Source organism: Phyllostomus discolor, chromosome 8 (assembly GCF_004126475.2).
Source record: "Phyllostomus discolor isolate MPI-MPIP mPhyDis1 chromosome 8, mPhyDis1.pri.v3, whole genome shotgun sequence".
Classification (NCBI taxonomy): domain Eukaryota; kingdom Metazoa; phylum Chordata; class Mammalia; order Chiroptera; family Phyllostomidae; genus Phyllostomus; species Phyllostomus discolor.
Window position 1 is genome coordinate 93816904 of NC_040910.2, and position 17119 is coordinate 93834022.

General features: G+C 36.0%; 1 protein-coding gene and 1 pseudogene across 1 annotated transcript in view; one reads left to right on the plus strand and one right to left on the minus strand.

Annotated features, from left to right (window-relative positions):
• The window catches only part of USP32 (ubiquitin specific peptidase 32), a 138117-nt gene that overhangs the window by 13292 nt on the left and 107706 nt on the right, over positions 1-17119 (plus strand).
• On the minus strand, positions 8138-11943 carry LOC114502512 (annotated as a pseudogene).

A 17119-nucleotide genomic window follows, 5' to 3' on the forward strand; every position in this document is an offset into this window, starting at 1 on the left:
CTGTTTGAACCATTTTAAGATGTTTGATTTAATGGCTTTAAGTTAATGGCTTTAAGTACATTCATAATGTTGGGTAACCATCACCAATATTTATTTCCAGAATTTGTATATCATACCAAAAAGAAACTTTCTATTAATTAATTAATAACTTCCCATTGCCCTTTCCCCTCAGTCTTTGATAACCTTATTCTAGGCACCTTATATGAGTGTAATCATGCAGTAGTTATCTTTTTATGTCTTATTTTCTCTTACCATATGTTTTCAGAGTTCATCCATGTTGTAGCATGTAGCAGAGTTTTATTCCTTTTTATGACTGAATAATACGTGTATATGCATTTTGTTTATCCTTTATCTGTTGTTGATGAACATTTGGGTTGTTTTTACCTTTTTGCTGTTGTTAGTAATGCTGCTATGAACATTGGTGTACAAAGATCTGTTTGAGGCCCTGCTTTCAGTTCTTTTGTGTATATACCTAGAAGTGGAATTGCTTGATAGAATAATAATTTAATATAATATTTTAATATAGTAATACAATAATTTGATGTTTAACAAAAGTTAGAGGAACTGCCAAACTGTTTTTTGAAAGTGACTGCACTATTTTATATTCCCACCAGCTGTATGAGGATCACAATTTGGCCACATCCTTGCCAACACTCTCCTGTCTTTCTTAATTTCACCATCCTAGTGGAAGTGAAGTGGTATGGTGTTGTAGTTTTGGTTTGTACTTCTCCAGTGGCTAATGATGTTGAGCTTCTTTTCCTGTGCTCTGTCATTTATATATCTTCTTTGCTTATTATTAAACTGGGTTGTTTGTTTTTTGTTGTTGAGTTGTAGAAGTTTTTATATATTTTGCATATTAATCTCTTATCAGATATGTGACTTGCAATATTTTCTCCCCTTCTGTAGAGCATTTTTCATGATCTTTTTAATTTTTTTATATTTAGAGTTTTAGAGACAGAGGGAGGGCAGGGAGAGAGAGAACCTTCTACCCATTGTTTTTCTACTCACTTACACATTCCTTGTTTGATTCTTGTGTATGTCCTGCCCTAAGATTGAACCCACAACCTTGGCATAACAGGATGATGCTCTAACCAACTGAGCTACCCAGACAGGGCTTTTCATGCTCTTGATAGTGTCTTTTTATGTTGAAAAGGTTTAAATTTTTATGAGGTTAACTATAGTTTTGAATTTAAATAATGTTATAAATTGTTCAGAGGCTATAACCACAAAACTCTGAAAGATTGACCCCACAGCTGTAGAACACCAGAGTAGAAAGAGCCTTATTCCCTGTGCCCAAGGGACTTTTCCCAAATAAAGAGAATCCTTTGGAAATAATTTTTAAATAATCCACGTAGCTTGTGGGTAAATTAAAAGCAAACAATGCCTGTAAAAGCAGTGCTGCCTGTAATGAAAGCACAGGAGAGCCAATTTCATCATCAAATATTAGCTAGTGGGGAAATCAGAATATTCATTGAGGAACTTCAAAAAAGGTCAGCCTCTATTATTGCAAACATGTAGAGAAATGATAGTAGGTAGTCTTTTCCCTAAGAAGAAGTGCCTTGTGTCTTCATGAATTCTAAAATTTAACCTGTTAGCCCAATAGCTGTGGAGGCCTAAGATTTATGTGTGTGTACTACTGAGTAGAGACCATTTGATCAGTAAGATGGTACTTAATAATACAAATAACATTTATATTTTAAAAATCTTTTGTTTTTTTAGGCACTGCTGTTAAGAAAGGTCTGCCTGTGTTTAACTTTCTGCCTAGAACCAGGTTCTCAAAAGTTATAACATCTTAATGGACATATATAGATTAATAAGTGAGCTTCAGGGGCTGATAAATACTTGCTGTGAGAGGTTTCTTTTTAGCTATGTAATCCCTTAGATGTAGTCCTTTACATATCAAAATTTTATTATAGCACTGTTCTTTGCGTACATTTATTAGAGGTAGTCAGCCATTCATCTAAATCATTCTTACTTCCAGTCCTGACTGGTGTGGCTCCATGGGTTGTGTGTCAGCCTGCAAATTGAAAAGTTGCTGGTTCAATTCCCAGTCAGGGTATGTGCCTGGGTTGCGGATCAGGTCCTTGGTTGGGGGTATGCAAGACACAAGAGACAAATAAATAGTCAGTGTTTCTCTGGCACAGTGTTTCTCTACCTTTCTACCTTCCCCTCTCTCTAAAAATAAAAAATAAAGTCTTTTAAATCATTCTTATTTCTGGAAGTTTTTTCTCTTGATAGTGGCTTTTTATAACTTCATATAACGAGAAAACTTTTATTCTAGACTGAAGGCTGATAGGCTGTGTAAGTCTAAAATTTTTTCCAAATTTTGAACATTTTTACTGAGTGGGTTTAATAGATTATTCATGCTTTGTGTTTGTATCAAGGATTGGTATTATTATTGACATAGCTTAGTATAGTTATGGTAGAGTACTCTAAGGAAGGAATTAACTTTCTTCAGCATTTAGAAGCTATTACTTTTCATAAAACAAAAGAATCAGAGCATAATTGGCAAAAAGTTACAATGGTGAAAATGAAATTCATATTCTGATTTACTGTTGTTTTTAATTTTTTAAATCCTCATTTGAGGACATACTGATTTTTAAAGAATTTTTAAAAGTATTTTATTTATTTTTAGATAGAAGAGAATGGAAAGAGAAAGAGAGGGAGAGAAACATCAATGTGTGGTTGCCTTTCACGCACCCTTTCCCCCCACTGGAGACCTGGCCTGCAACCCAGGCATGTGTCCTGACTGGGAATCGAACTGGCAATCCTTTGGTTCACAGGCCAGCACTCAGTCCACTGAAGCCACACCAGCCAGGGCTATTTATTGATTTTTTTTTAGAGGGAAAGAAACATTGATATGAGAAAGAAACAGCAATTGGTTGCCTCTTGTATGCATCCCTACCAGGGATCGAACCTGAAACCTATGTGCCCTGACTGGGAATTGAACCCACAAACTTTTGGTGAACAGGATGACACCCCAACCAACTCAGCCACCCAGCCAGGGTGACTGATTTTTGATTACATGTATTGGAAGATATGAATCATCTTGTCCTTCCAGATTAGTTTAGAAATTAAAGCTTTTTTAGAAAAATTAAAAATGATAGGTTAAAATACTATTTTTACTTTGCTCCTGTTATTTTGTGCTTAGAATTCAGGTCTCTACTCTGATTAGCATGTGAAACTTATTTCTGCAGCTTTCTATCAGATTACCTCCATGAAAGTTGATGGAATAAAAGGTAATCATAACTGTGGCCTAATTTATAGAATATACTTAATTCTACTACATTTGAAATAAGAAAAGAGAAAACAGTATTAACCAGAGAGGTAATTTAGTATGTTATTCATACATTTCATAGGTTGTAGAAAACAAATTCTGACATTGTGCTGTATGATTTATGATGCATTACAAATGTACCTTTAAATGCTCAATAATAGTATTTGTATGCTGTAATTTAAAATATCAGAATTAGCCCTGGCCAGTGTGGCTGAGTGGATTGAGTGCTGACCTGCGAACTGAAGCATCGCTAGTTTGATTCCCAGTCTAGCGCACATGTCTGGACTGAGGGCCAGGTCCCCAGTGTGGGGCTCGCAGGAGGCAACCACACATTGATGTTTCTCTCCCTCTCTTTCTCCTTCTGTTTCCCTCTTTAAAAATAAATAAATAAAATCTTTAAAAAAGGAAAAATACATCAGAATTAGTGTTTTATTTCTTTGTAAAAAAACTATCAAAAGTAGTTTCAAACCTGCCTTCTTGTATAACTTAAAATATGGAATAGACATCTTTTCTATGCTTTGGTGAATTGTTGTATTTCTTTCTAAGTTTGGAATGGCTTCCAACATTTTCTCTTGTGCTTTCAGTGTTATGAAAGTATATCTTAGAGTTCCTTAAAAGTTTTTTTTTTTTGAGGGGGTGAGTATTGCTTCCTTTGGGACATCTTTATCCTTATCATCACAAGCACTTTCCTTATTTACCTTTCACTAAGTTCCTCTGAATACATATCTAGAGTCTTGTCAGAGGTAGCAGTGCCACATTTTTGTGATCAGGTATTCTAAAATCTTCCCTAATGTTCAATACAAATTCAGTATTGTCACTTTTTCATGTCTTTGCTGCATTTTTAAAAAAGGATTTTATTTATTTACTTTTAGAGAGGGGGGAGGGAGAAAGAGAGAGAGGAACATCGATATGCAAGAGATAAATGGATCAACCGGTTCCCTCTTGCTGGGGACTTGGCCCACAACCCAGGCATATGCCCTGACTGGGAATCAAACCAGTGACCTTTTGATTTGCAGGCTGGCACTCAATCCATTGAGCCACACCAGCCAGGGCATGTTGTGTTTTTATGTGCCCTGACTGGGAATTGAACCCACAAACTTTTGGTGTACAGGATGATGCCCCAACCAACTGAGCCACCCAGCCAGGGTGACTGACTGGGTGGCTAGTTACCTTTTTTAATTATCCATTTTCACGAAATGTTATGTGGATTTATCACACAACTACAATACCTTTTTCTCAATGTATGAATTGAGTAACAGATGCTTAGTGACCAGTTACAGACTTTGAAAGAAGTGATGAAGATTGATCACTGATCATGATGTGCATCTTTTATTTCCATAGGGATTTGTGGACTGAAGAGCTAGCAGCGAAGTTTGTACTTTATGCAATTATTTATAATTAATATAATGTGGTGACTGAAAGGTGAACTGTTTTGGGCAGTCTCGTGTTATTTAATTAACCGTAGTAACTGAAATTCATGCATATTATAACCATACAAAGCAAGGACTGTCTTTATATTTTAAAAGAATTAACTTTAGTTTCTCTGATTGTTTGTGAAATACACATTTTGGTGAGGATTTATTTGTGTGTACAGGGAAGCAAATTTGATGAATATATTGCAAAACAATAGATTATCTCTGGTTTGAAGTTGAAGGTTATTTTTTTAAATCATTCTTTTAGAGATTTTATGTATTTATTTGTAGAGAGGGGAAGAGAGGTAGAAAGAGAGAGAAAGAAACATCAATGTGTGCTTGCTTCTCGTCTCATGCCCCCTACTGTGGACTGGGCCTGCAACCCAGGCATGTGCCCTGACTGGGAATCAAACCAGTGACCCTTTGCTTCACAGTCCGGCACTTAATCCACTGAGCCACACCAGCCGGGGCTGAAGTAGAAGGTTATTGTTATTTTTTTTAAAGATTTTATTTATTTATTTTTAGAGAGGGAAGGGAGGAAGATAGAGAGAGAGAGAGAGAGAGAGAGAGAGAGAGAGAGAGAGAAACATAGAAACATCAATGTGTGGTTGCTGGGGGTCATGGCTTGCAACCCAGGCATGTGCCCTGGCTGGGAATCGAACCTGCAACACTTTGGTTCTCAGCCCGCGCTCAATCCATTGAGCTATGCCAGCCAGGGCAGAAGGTTATTTTTGTCTTCTAGTATGTCTGTGTTTTTTAAAAATTTTTAATTTTTGTAATGTTCGTAATTTTTAAGGTCTTATTTAAGGTTTATTTTATTCTCATTTGAGAGAGAGAGAGACATCAATGTAAGAGAGAAATATCAATAGGTTGCCTCTTGCAGCTCCCCAACTGGGGATCAAACCGCAATTAGGCATGTGCCCTGACCTGGAATTGAGCCAACTACCTTTGGGTTATGGAATGACACTCCAACCAACTGAGCCTCTGGCCAGGGTTTAATTGTGTTTTTAAAACTATCTTTCTTACCCTGAACAGTGTGGCTCAGTTGGTTGGGCATCATCCTGCAGAGTGAAAGGTTGCCATTTCGATTCCTGGTCAGGGCACATGCGTGGATTGTGGGCTCAGTGCCCTCACTGTGAGGGCATGTAGGAGAGGCAACCAGTCAGTTTTTCACATTGGTGTTTTTTACCCTCTTTCTCTCAACCTTCCCCTCTCTCTAAAAATAGATAAAATCTACCCCCCCCAATTTTTCTCGTTATAGGAAAAAAAAAGAAGCAGTGGCAGCAGCATCTTTTAGTCCTCTTTATGAATCACCAGTGTTTTTTTCACGTTTTGATGCAATAAGGAGCTCCATTTCTTGGTATTCCAGTGGGATTAAAGTCCCATTGTAAAATGTGACTTTTTTAAAGATCAATCTTTTTCAGGTTAATATGTGAATGTTTTGTGTTTATTTTGTAGACAGTTGTTTCTGGAAAGTAAATTTGTGTTTTGTGAGACTTTCATCAGTTCTTTTAATTTATTCCCTTATTATGTAATAGCTTTTTAAAGTGTTTTTGGGCAGCAGAATAATTGAGTCTGTTTGTAGGCATCACCATCAGAAGTGTTTGTGGTGACAGAATATGATCAAATAAAGAGTTCTAGGCCTCGTTGAGCAATATAATTGAAAAAAAGTTTTTAAAAAAATATAAAACATTCCCTTCAACATCAGTATTTAGAGAACTGATAGCTGTTTCTTTCATTAGCTTATTGAGAATGTTTTATAGAATTATGTTTGAGTTTATCCTTAAGGTAATCTAGGTGAGTTTCTAGTAAAAATTTGAACAATACTTCGCTAATCTGAGTTATACAGAGAAGTTAAAGGTAGATTATTTTTAAAGTGTTGAGCAGAAAAATGAAATTTAATAAGAAATTATATTTCCCTTTTCAAAGTCTATTTTGTGTTTATTTGACAAAAACATTTAGATTTCTTAGTTATTAGAATATATACCTAATTAATTAATTAATAAGTACCTGTATACTGTTCTAGGCCCTAAGCTGAGTGCTGGGTATACCAACACAAATAGGACATGATACTAACCTCAAGGAACTTATCATCTATTGTGGGAGGAACTCCGTCCAGCAGAAATAAGTGTCCAGGACACAATCTTGCTGTTCCAGCAGGAAAGGGGGTGGCAATTCCCTCTAGTGGAGAACGCCCCGAGCCTTTCTCCCAAATGGTTTTTATTGGGAATGGTATGTGTAGGTGTATACATGTATAGCTCATCAAACAATGTCAAAAAGGCTATAGTCATACAAAAACAGGTATTATCTATAGATAACAATTGAAGGAACACAGAGATTTGTCATAGGTCGGTGTCTTAGTCATGCTGATGCCAGAGGGTCTTTAAGACCTGTTTCATGAGATAAGGAGTTTGCTCCTTATGCCTTGAATTTAAAAATCCGTTTATATCACCAGGGCTGTATAAAACAAAGCAGAGCAAGCTTTGAAGGATACAATGTATTTTACCAGGCCTGATTCCCAGGGAACCCTCAGTGTTAGTCAGGTCATGTCTGCCATCTGTGTTTTTACTTGGTTTTCCAGGGAGATTTACTAGCCCCTTTCAGGGCTTGTTTTTGTGGGGCTATAGTCTCGGAACCCACACAGAGTGGTCCCCAACAATCAGTATAAGATAAAGTAGGGTCATAAAGGAGAGAGTAGTCTGGGGATGAAAACAAAGAGGAGATATTATAAATTTTAAAATACTATATATATATTTATCGGTTTGAGAGAGACAGAGGGGAAGGGAGAGAGAGACAGAAATATTAATCAGTTGCCTCCTGCCGGTGACCCAAGCAGGGACCAAACCTACAACCTAGGTAGATAACCCTGACTGGCAATTTAGCTGGTGACCTTTTGGTTTATGGGATGATGCTCCAACCAACTGGATGGGCAGGAGAAGATGACATTTTAAAAGAGGATTAGGTATTTAGGTGCCAATACAAGAATTAGGGTGATAGCCATAGAGAAAGAGGAGCGTTGTAAGCAAAGGTAAATAGGAATGTCAACTAAAAACCAATGACACTTTTATAAAATTCGTTTAAAATTACAAAAGTAATATGACAACATGATTGAGAGAATGGAAAAGGAAGAAAATTCCACTAATGATCCCATCATCTAATAGACCATTATTTGCTTTTACTCTATTTTCAAATAAATGTTTTATGTTGTTTTAATCATTACAGACATACAATTTTGTTTTTTCTGAGATGTCTGTTTTTATCAGTGTTATACATGCATGTAATTTAAAATATTAACTAGTTTGTATAAGATTTGTTGAATAAGAAGCAGTTACCTAATTGTCCCTGGCATTTTCTATTTCCCAGAAGGAGACCAGTTTATATTCTTATTACTTGATTTTGGCATTTGGGTTAGCTTTTTCAGTTATAGGCATTATCTGTTGACTTCTCATTTTTTAAAAAATTATTAGTACAGTATTTATTTGTCTTTCCTCTGTCAAACCCTGAGCCAACCACTTTCCCCAGGCTGCCTGGGGAGGTATAGGAAAAGGAACATACAGGGCAGACAAGACATGGGAGAAAGAAATGTGAGAAGTGGTGACAGCTCCTTCACATGGTGAAGAGGTTGGGAAAAGCCACCATCAAGCAAAAGAACCCTTTGTGGCCTCTGAGAGGGCAAAGCCCAGAATGGCGTAGGAAAAGAGCTGTTGCTTTAGAGAAGGGTTTCTGGCATAATCAATGATGAGGCTCCCAAACACAGTCCCAGTTCCAGCCTCAGAGCCTTCTACCCTTACGGTGGTAGCCCCAGCCCCAATGAACTTGGCTGCTGTGTTTGATGTCCCTTGAAACTGGTGCTGGTTTAGAAGCTGCAACTAGATAGAAGTGAGGACATGGGGCCGCCAAGCTGCAGAGGCTCTCATCTGTCAGTGTCTGTTCGTTTCAGCACCACTGCAGGCAGTGAGTGGCTCAGCAGCTGAGAGTTACTCTTGACTGAGGTGGGGGTGGAGACAAACTTGGTGGTTGTGGGGGCGTATACATTTTCAGGGGGTGAGGGACTATGGCAGGAATGGTGCTCCCAGTACAGAGAAAACAGAAAGGGGAGGGGGGAACTTCTCACTTCTGAGCATGAGAATTTAGCTTTCTTCCCCCTCCTTTCCCCTTAACCACTTCCCTTTCCCCTTTCCCTGTTACTTCATTCTACCACTACAGTTGTGGTTATATGCTAATTATGCTTAGATAAATATTCAGTGTTTCTCTTATGACATGTACCTATGATTCATGGCTGAAATTATATAATAAGATATGATTACTTTTCTGGACAACTTTTTGTTTAACCTAGAGCTAATAATTATGGTTTTATTTGTATTTGTTTAGTATTTGAAGTATTTAACACTGATTCAACCCTACACTGTCACTTGCCCAGGTCTTCTCTAGAGATTATCAGATGCTAATTTCTTCTAACATTTTCATGTAGCCTTTAGACCTTTTTCAAACTGGGCTGCTTACTCTTTGACCCTGGTCCATAATTATGAACCTGGGAATTCTCTTCACCCTTATCTTGGGGATTTCCTATACTAGATCTTTTGTAGCCTCTATCTCAAATCTACTGCTTTCTGGATTTTCTCTCTTTTTTAAATATATATATGTGTGTGTGTGTATATATATTTTAAATTTATTTATTTTTATAGAGAGGGAAAGGGAGGGAGAAAGAGAGGGAGAGAAACATCAATGTGAGAAACATTGATCAGTTGCCTCTTGGACATGTCGCAACTGGGAACTGAATGCAGTCTAGGCATGTTCCCTGATCAGGAATTGAACCTGCAGCCTTTTGATGTATGAGGTGATGCTCCAACTAGCTGAGCCACACTGGTCAGGATGGATTTTCTCTTGTTTTGATGGTTGATTTCCTCTAGAAATGTTTAAAATTTATTTTTTAAAATAAGATTTTATTTATTTATTTTTTTAGAGCGATGGGAAGAATGGAGAAAGAGGGAGAAAAACATTGATGTGTGAGAGAAACTTGCACTTGTTGCCTTTTGCATGTCCCCAACTGGGGACCTGGCCCAAAACCAGGCATGTGCCCTGACTGGGCTTCGAACCAGTGACCGGCTCATAGTCCAATGAGGTTCAATCCACTGAGCCCCACCTGCCAGGGCCCTCCAGGAATTTTTCAAGAAAGAGTTTACATGAGACAAATTATTTGAGATTTGTTAAGTCTGAAAATATCTTAAATCTGTCCTCATACTTGACTGAAAGTTTGAGTTAGAATTATAAGTCAGAAATCATTTTTCTTCAAAATGTTGAAAAATTATTGCTTCATTTTTTAGCTTGGCTTCCCATGTTGCCGTTGAGATATCCAGTGCCATTCTGATTCTTGGACTGTGTTGTGTTTGTTTTTGGAAACTTACATGATCTTGATTCACAGTGTTCTGAAATTTCACGTGATATTCTTTAGTATGGCTCTCTTTTCACCTATTTGCTAGTGAAAATGGGCTCTTTTAATCTGAAAGCTGATGTTCTTCAGTTCTGGACATTAACTTTAGTTAATCATCTCATAGATGATTTCCTCTCAGATTTTTTTCTTCTGAAACTCTTTTATTTGAATATAGGACCTCCTGGACTCATTCTCTAATTTTCTATTTTTCCATTTTCATCTTTTTACTGGTTTGGGGGAGATTTTTTTAACCTTACCTTCAAATCTTTAAGTTTATCTTTCTCTTTCTGCTCTTATTTAAAATATTGTAAGAGCTCTTAATTTTTTTCCTTATTAAAAGTTTTCATGTGATAAATTTATGTGTGGTAAAAGTTTACATGTAGTAAAACATGCAAATCTTAATCCTCAAGGATATGGTTTTGTTTCATTTTTTTAAATTGAGTTTAGATAGAGAAGAAGGTGGGGGAGGGAGTGTGTGCGTGGAGAGAGAGAGAGAGAGAAAGAAACATCAATTGATTAGTTGCCTCCCATATGTGCCCCAATCAGGAATTGAACACAACCTAAGTATGTGCCCTGACCAAGAATTGAACCTTCAGCCTTTTGGTATATGGAACAACAATCCAACCAATTGATCCACCTGTCCAGGACAAAATATACAAGTCTTAAGGGTGCACTTCAATGACATAAAAATATATATATATACCTGTGTAACATACCTTTCAAGATCTATAACCTCCTATGAAGATATAGATCTTACATGTTGATGGAATTTTGACAGATGCTTTCACACTTATGTTATCACCAAATTCAAGATACAGAATATTTCTGTCACCCTGGAAAGGTTCTTTATTCCTCTGTGAGTTTTGTTTGTTTTTACACTTAATATAAGTGGATTCATAAAGTATGTTTCCTTTTGTGTCAGGCTTTTTTGCTCAGTATGTTGTGATATTCGTCCTTGATGTTGCCGGGTAGTATTCTACTATATAACTATAACATGATTATTTATCTATTCTTTATGTGGACATTTGAGTTTCCTGGCTTTGGCTGTCATGAAGAGAACTATTATAAACATTTTTTAAAAGATTGTATTTATTTTTAGAGATGGGAAGGGAAGGAGAGAGAGAGAAACATCAGTGTGTGGTTGCCTCTTGCGTGGCCTCCAGTGGGGACCTGGCCCGCAACCCAGGCATGTGCCCTGACTGGGAATTGAACCTGCGACCCTTTGGTTCGAAGCCCAAGTTTAATCCACTGAGCTATGCCAGCCAGGGCTCTATTGTAAACATTTTTATACAAGTGTTTCTGGACATATGGTTTCATATATAACTAGGAGTGGAGTAGAGTGGTTGGGTCATAGAATAGGCATATGTTTAACTTATTAGAAAGCACCAAATAGTTTTTCAGAGTGGTTAATGTTATATAACCTTTTTATTCCATTGCTCTATGTCCTCACCAAAGCTTGGTATTGAGTTTTTAATTTGAGACATTCAAATTGATGGGAAGTATTATCTCGATATGGTTTTAGTATATATATTTCTTTGATGACTAATGATGTTAAATACCTTTACTAATGGGTGTTGTCCATTTGTATGTCTCTTAAGGGCCCTTTTTTGTATGAATTTTATTTAATGGCATCTTGTTCTTTTTTTTTTTTTTTTTTTTTTGCCATTGTTGTATCTTCTCTCTTTGAATACCTTAGTAATAGATTTCTAAAAGCTTTCTTCCTCCCTCTATAGACTTTCCTCAACACATTTTTTCCTGTTTTTTGCTTCTTTCATTATTAGGGACCTTTCACAGGTACCTGATAATCTTGTTTCTCTACCCATAATGCTGATTAGAATTCCTGTGTTAGTGGGGCTTTTTGCTGAGCATTTTCTTTTTGGAAACCTCCTCATCCTCATCCCCAAGTCAGTATCTTTACCCAGAGAAGTGTCCTCAGGTCTTCTGTCTGGAGGGTAAAGGTTTGACTGCTAGACTCTAGAAGCTCAGAGGAGGAAGAGGTAAGATGTCTCTCTATTGCCATGCATATGTTTATTGAATACCTCTGCTTTTAGAATGGCCTAGCTAACCTCATTTATGTCTGGTGTGCAAGGATATTTTCTGGTGTCCAGAGAATTGTTTCCTATCTTCCAGACAATAAACTTCTAGTGTTTTGCCATGGTTGGGAAAGCTTGGTAGGCAGGCTGTATAGAATGGGGTTGGGGATCTCTGGAATGTCATTGTTTTTTGTTTTATCTATCAATCAATCTATCTATCTATCATCTATCAAGAGGGAAGGGAGGGAGAAAGAGAGGGAGAGATACCTTGATGTATGAGAGAATCATTGATTTGTTGCCTTTCATCCAGATGTAACCAGGGACTGAACCCACAAGTCAGGCAAGTGCCCTGACTGGGAATGGAACCAGTGACCTTTTGGTTTGCAGGCCAGTGCTCAGTCCATTGAGCCACACCAGCCAGGGCTCTATTCTCATTTTTAAAAATATCTTTTAAAAAGTTGAATATGCATAATAACTCCTGTTTTGCCTCATACCATCTGTTCTAATTATTCTTCTGTGGTCTTACATCAGAAACTTGTGTATTTCTCAGAGAAACTTGCATTGTATATATGAAACCCAGACTTCCTTGTTCTAAATTATCTTGTTCTGCTTTGGTTGTTTGGGAAGTGTTTGCACACTTTTGCTTTTATGTAATAAAACTTAAGAATGTTGCCATCTTGAAGTTATTTATAAAACCATGTATGGTTATCAGGAGTTGCTAACAACTATGAAGTATTTATTGTATACAATAAGAAAAACCAACTCTTAGATTCAATTCTTGGTTTTGACAGTTTGTTTTTTAACTAGGACCTCAGTTTAAAATATACTTTCCCTTTAACTTTATTTTTTTAAATCTTGTAATAAAACTAGTAGCCTTGTTTTATTTTGAACCAGGGCCTTTGGTGAAAAGATTTTTCTCTAGTAGAGATGCTTCTTTAAATCCCTATTTCAGGATTTTTTATTAACTGTAAGCAAAAGGATTCTCCTCCCACTTGATTTCTATAAAGTAAAAAAATTACACCCTCGAATAAAAAGCATTCTAGTCTTTATATTAACTGTAGTTTAAAAAATTACATTCAAATAAATAAGCAGCAAGTGGTACACTATTTAGTACTGTAGTACAGCATGAGTGTTTTTATTATCTCTAAATACTGCATTTCTCTTGTAGCAGCAAGGATGGAATTGTGTGTTATGAAATGGTGAATTTGTTTAGGTGGAATTTTTACTTAGTGTCAACACTTGCATTTTCTTTTTATTTGCTTGTTTGTTTGTTAATTGCCTGTTAGCTTATATGGTTCTTTGAGGTATGTGGGTTTCTTTTTTCATTTTAATAATGTAGTATGTTTCTGTTTCTGGAGAAAAGGCAGCACCACAATTTTCAACAGTAGACTTAGAGTATTTTTTAAATTATAGCAATTAAGACTAAAAAGCAGACTCTTAACAAATCTAACTCAATTATTTTTCCTAAAAGTGCAATAAAATATTCATTTCAGTTTTAAATGTCAGAGTACCAGAGCTATTACTATTAAAAATATAAATTAATTTTTCATGTCATTTTGGAGACTACCCTTTGCATAAATTTAGATTCAAGGCCAAATTCTTTTTAGTAGCTTGGTTCTAGTTTTTCTCTTATTTATTTATTCTGCAGCACTATTTTTGGTATTTTAATAAAATTACATATAAAATGTTATTTGTAAAAATTTCTTATCTGAATGATTCCTTTTGATAATTACTTTGTTTCCTGATGACTGTATAACCATTACCATGAAGTCACAGTATAGAATAATGAAAAAATAATAAAATTTTTGTGTATAAGTAGGACAAGAATTCCTTGGAGAAATATTGAGTGGATGAATACGGGAAGGTAATTCTTTAGTTACAGATTAATTGTCTTGAAAGTTAAATTTAACTTTAAAACGCTGTTGTTTTTTAAAGACATAAACTCATAGAGAAACTAGAGTAACTGAATAATTAGAGCTTGATTGATAAGGAAAACTGGGAAACAATGAACATTTTCTTCATTTAAACAAAAATAACTTTCACATGTTGAAGTAATTTTTTTTCTTGGGACCATAAGCTAGTAATGCTGTTTGTTCCTCTACTTGAATGTTTAGTAGAAGAGTAATGACTTTTTCCCCCTATGCTTATGGGTGAACTTTTAGTATGTTGCCATTTATGCCAATAGTTTTACAGTTTGGTACCTCTCTGAAAGTTATGATTGAGAGTTTAGGTTGAAAAGAATCATTGGTATTAGAAAAATTGAGATCAGGGAGCTAGTAAGGAACAATATCTAAAACACTCATGAAAATTAAGCATTTTATGTTACATGAGTCCTTCCCACACAAATTTGAAGCTCTTAGATACAATTTTAATTAAAAAATTTCAGATGAAAACATTTATTATTACCAGGTCAGTGTACACTTTCTAATCATAAAGTATTGGTAAACACTTTTGAGAAAATACAAAGCAAGAATTCAGTTTGGGGAGCATTTGAGATCTTGCTCCCAGCCTATGTGGTCAGTTTGGTTCAAATAAACTCTTATAATTAAAAAAACCAGCCCTGGCTGGCATAGCTCAGTGGATTGAGCGCGGGCTGCGAACCAAAGTGTCGCAGGTTCAATTCCAGTCAGGGTACATGCCTGGGTTGCAGGCCACGGCCCCCAGCAACCGCACATTGATGTTCCTCTTTCTCTATCTCCTTCCCTTCCCTCTCTAAAAATAAATAAAATCTTAAAAAAAAGCAAAAAACCCAAAACTCAGTTTATAAATGTGTGAATTTCTTTAAAGGATTCAAAATTGTCCACGCTTGACTCTTATGCATTGATACAAAATTTTCAGAATTGCTTTTGGTATTAGAAGGAGTAACATATGGAGGTTTGTCAGATGTTATATGCTGTTACCATTAGTAGTAGTAATAATGACATTTTTCTTGTCACTGATTAGGTATAGTGGTTGCCAATACATCAGTTTGTTTTCAAAGTGTTTCTGCCCAAATGACAGCAGCATTGAGAATAGAGACATTATATGTGTTCTTTTTCACACTTTGCAATAAGGATGTTCAAACATTCCAATTATTTCCTCTCTATGAAAAGCAGAACTATTTCAAATTTCATTAATATGTTTTCTTTTGACTAATTCTTTTTTTGTTTCCAGGTATCAATTTGTTTTCTTCTAAGGTGATTTTTTTTGTAGTGCCTTTTATCACTTAGTGACACATAAGAATAGGTGAATTCTCATACAAATGTAGGAAAAATTTCATGCTTTCTTAATTAAAAGACAGGAAAATAACTTTTGACTTGAATTATGGATTTAGCTAGTACTAGTAGTAGAATGTAGGGGATCTGAGTTAATTCTGTAATCACTTGATAAAGATGTAAATCTATGTTGTTTTTTGTGGCTTTCTTTACAAATTGAGACCCAAAATATAAAATTAAGACTTTCATATGGAAGACAAATCTCATTGGAGGATTGAGCTTTTTTTTTTTTTTCCTTTGCAGACATATTAGTGAATAATACAGTTTCTGGAAATGTGAGGTTTAGGATATATAATGTTGTAAAAGACTCCTATTTTAGTGAAATAGAATGGAGGTAATAATTGGTTTTAAATTTATGACTTTTAAATGTGATTGGCTTAGCAGGTTTTGTGCAATGGTGGTGAAGGAGAAACTTCACTGGTTCTTTTAGGGAATGTGAAAGCTTAAGTACTTGTATGTGAGCCAGCCTCTCTTCCTTCCCCCCTGCCCACCAGCCTCTGTGCCTCCCTCCTTCCCTTCCCATCTCCTTAACTCCTTTATTTCCTTGCTTCCTGTCCCTTCCTCCTCTCCCAAAAAGGGAAGAACCAACATAGAGATGTATGTTATTCTTAAAAGACTATTGTAAGAATCTTGTGAGATAGTATTTGTGAAATTGCTTTTTAAAAAGCAAAATACTATGTTAGCTACAATATTTAATCTTACTCTGTTAAAGGTTAAAGGCAGTGATGATAACCAGTTGTTACATTTTAGTTAGATTTGCAAAAGGCTTTGGGCCTCTAGATGTTTTGGCTGTTACTCTCTACCCCCAGGAGGGTACTTGGAAGCATATATTTTAATGTAGTTGAACTGATGAGTGCCATATTGGTGATAGCCACGAAGTTTATGAACCAGGAGAATTATTAATTTGTGTGTTTGATTTGAGAAGCTGCTGGAAGCAAGTGAGTGAAGTAGAAAATTTGTCATCAACACATGTTAAATAGTCATTTTGTTATATTATTGAGAATTTAAAAAACAGCTAATGAATACTTAAAGCCATTCTTTCCATGACATATTTAAGACTCTCCTGCAATGTTTAAGTACACAACAGATTTCCTATGACCATAAACGAAGTAGTGTCTTTTTTGATTTGTGTTCTTTTCTTACGGGCTGTTTTCAAGACACAGTCTTCCTAGAAGTTATTGGAAGTTGTTACCTATATTTGGCATGTTTCAGAAATTGAGCTGTTATTCTTAGTAGAAGAAAACTTGTAGAACTTGCATGTTTTCTCCATTTGTGCTCTAAATTGATAAGTTGTCACTGGTTTACTCATTAACAAAGTAGATTTGTTTTCCAGCACACAGATTCCATTCATATTATTTTTTATGCTTGTTAATAAAAAACTAATGGGAAGGAGGAAGCAGAATTTTCTCATAGACTAATTTTTATGTAGTGCAGCAAAGCTCAGGGATGCTGGGGGGGAACAGAAGCAGTGGCAGATGGTCCAACCTGATGCTCTGCAAAGTTGGGGTGGTTCATTTTGATTACAGACACTAGCAGTCTGTGAGTCAAGATATGGAGCCACAGTCTATTTCTGCAGCCTGCACTAACTGTGTGTGTTGTGGAAAAGCCAAAAACAACTTTGCATGGACATAGTAGAAGAGATGACTACATCCGCTTTTAGCTTCCAGGCACACTCCCACACATAGCAATACTATCAACATTAAATCTTTGAG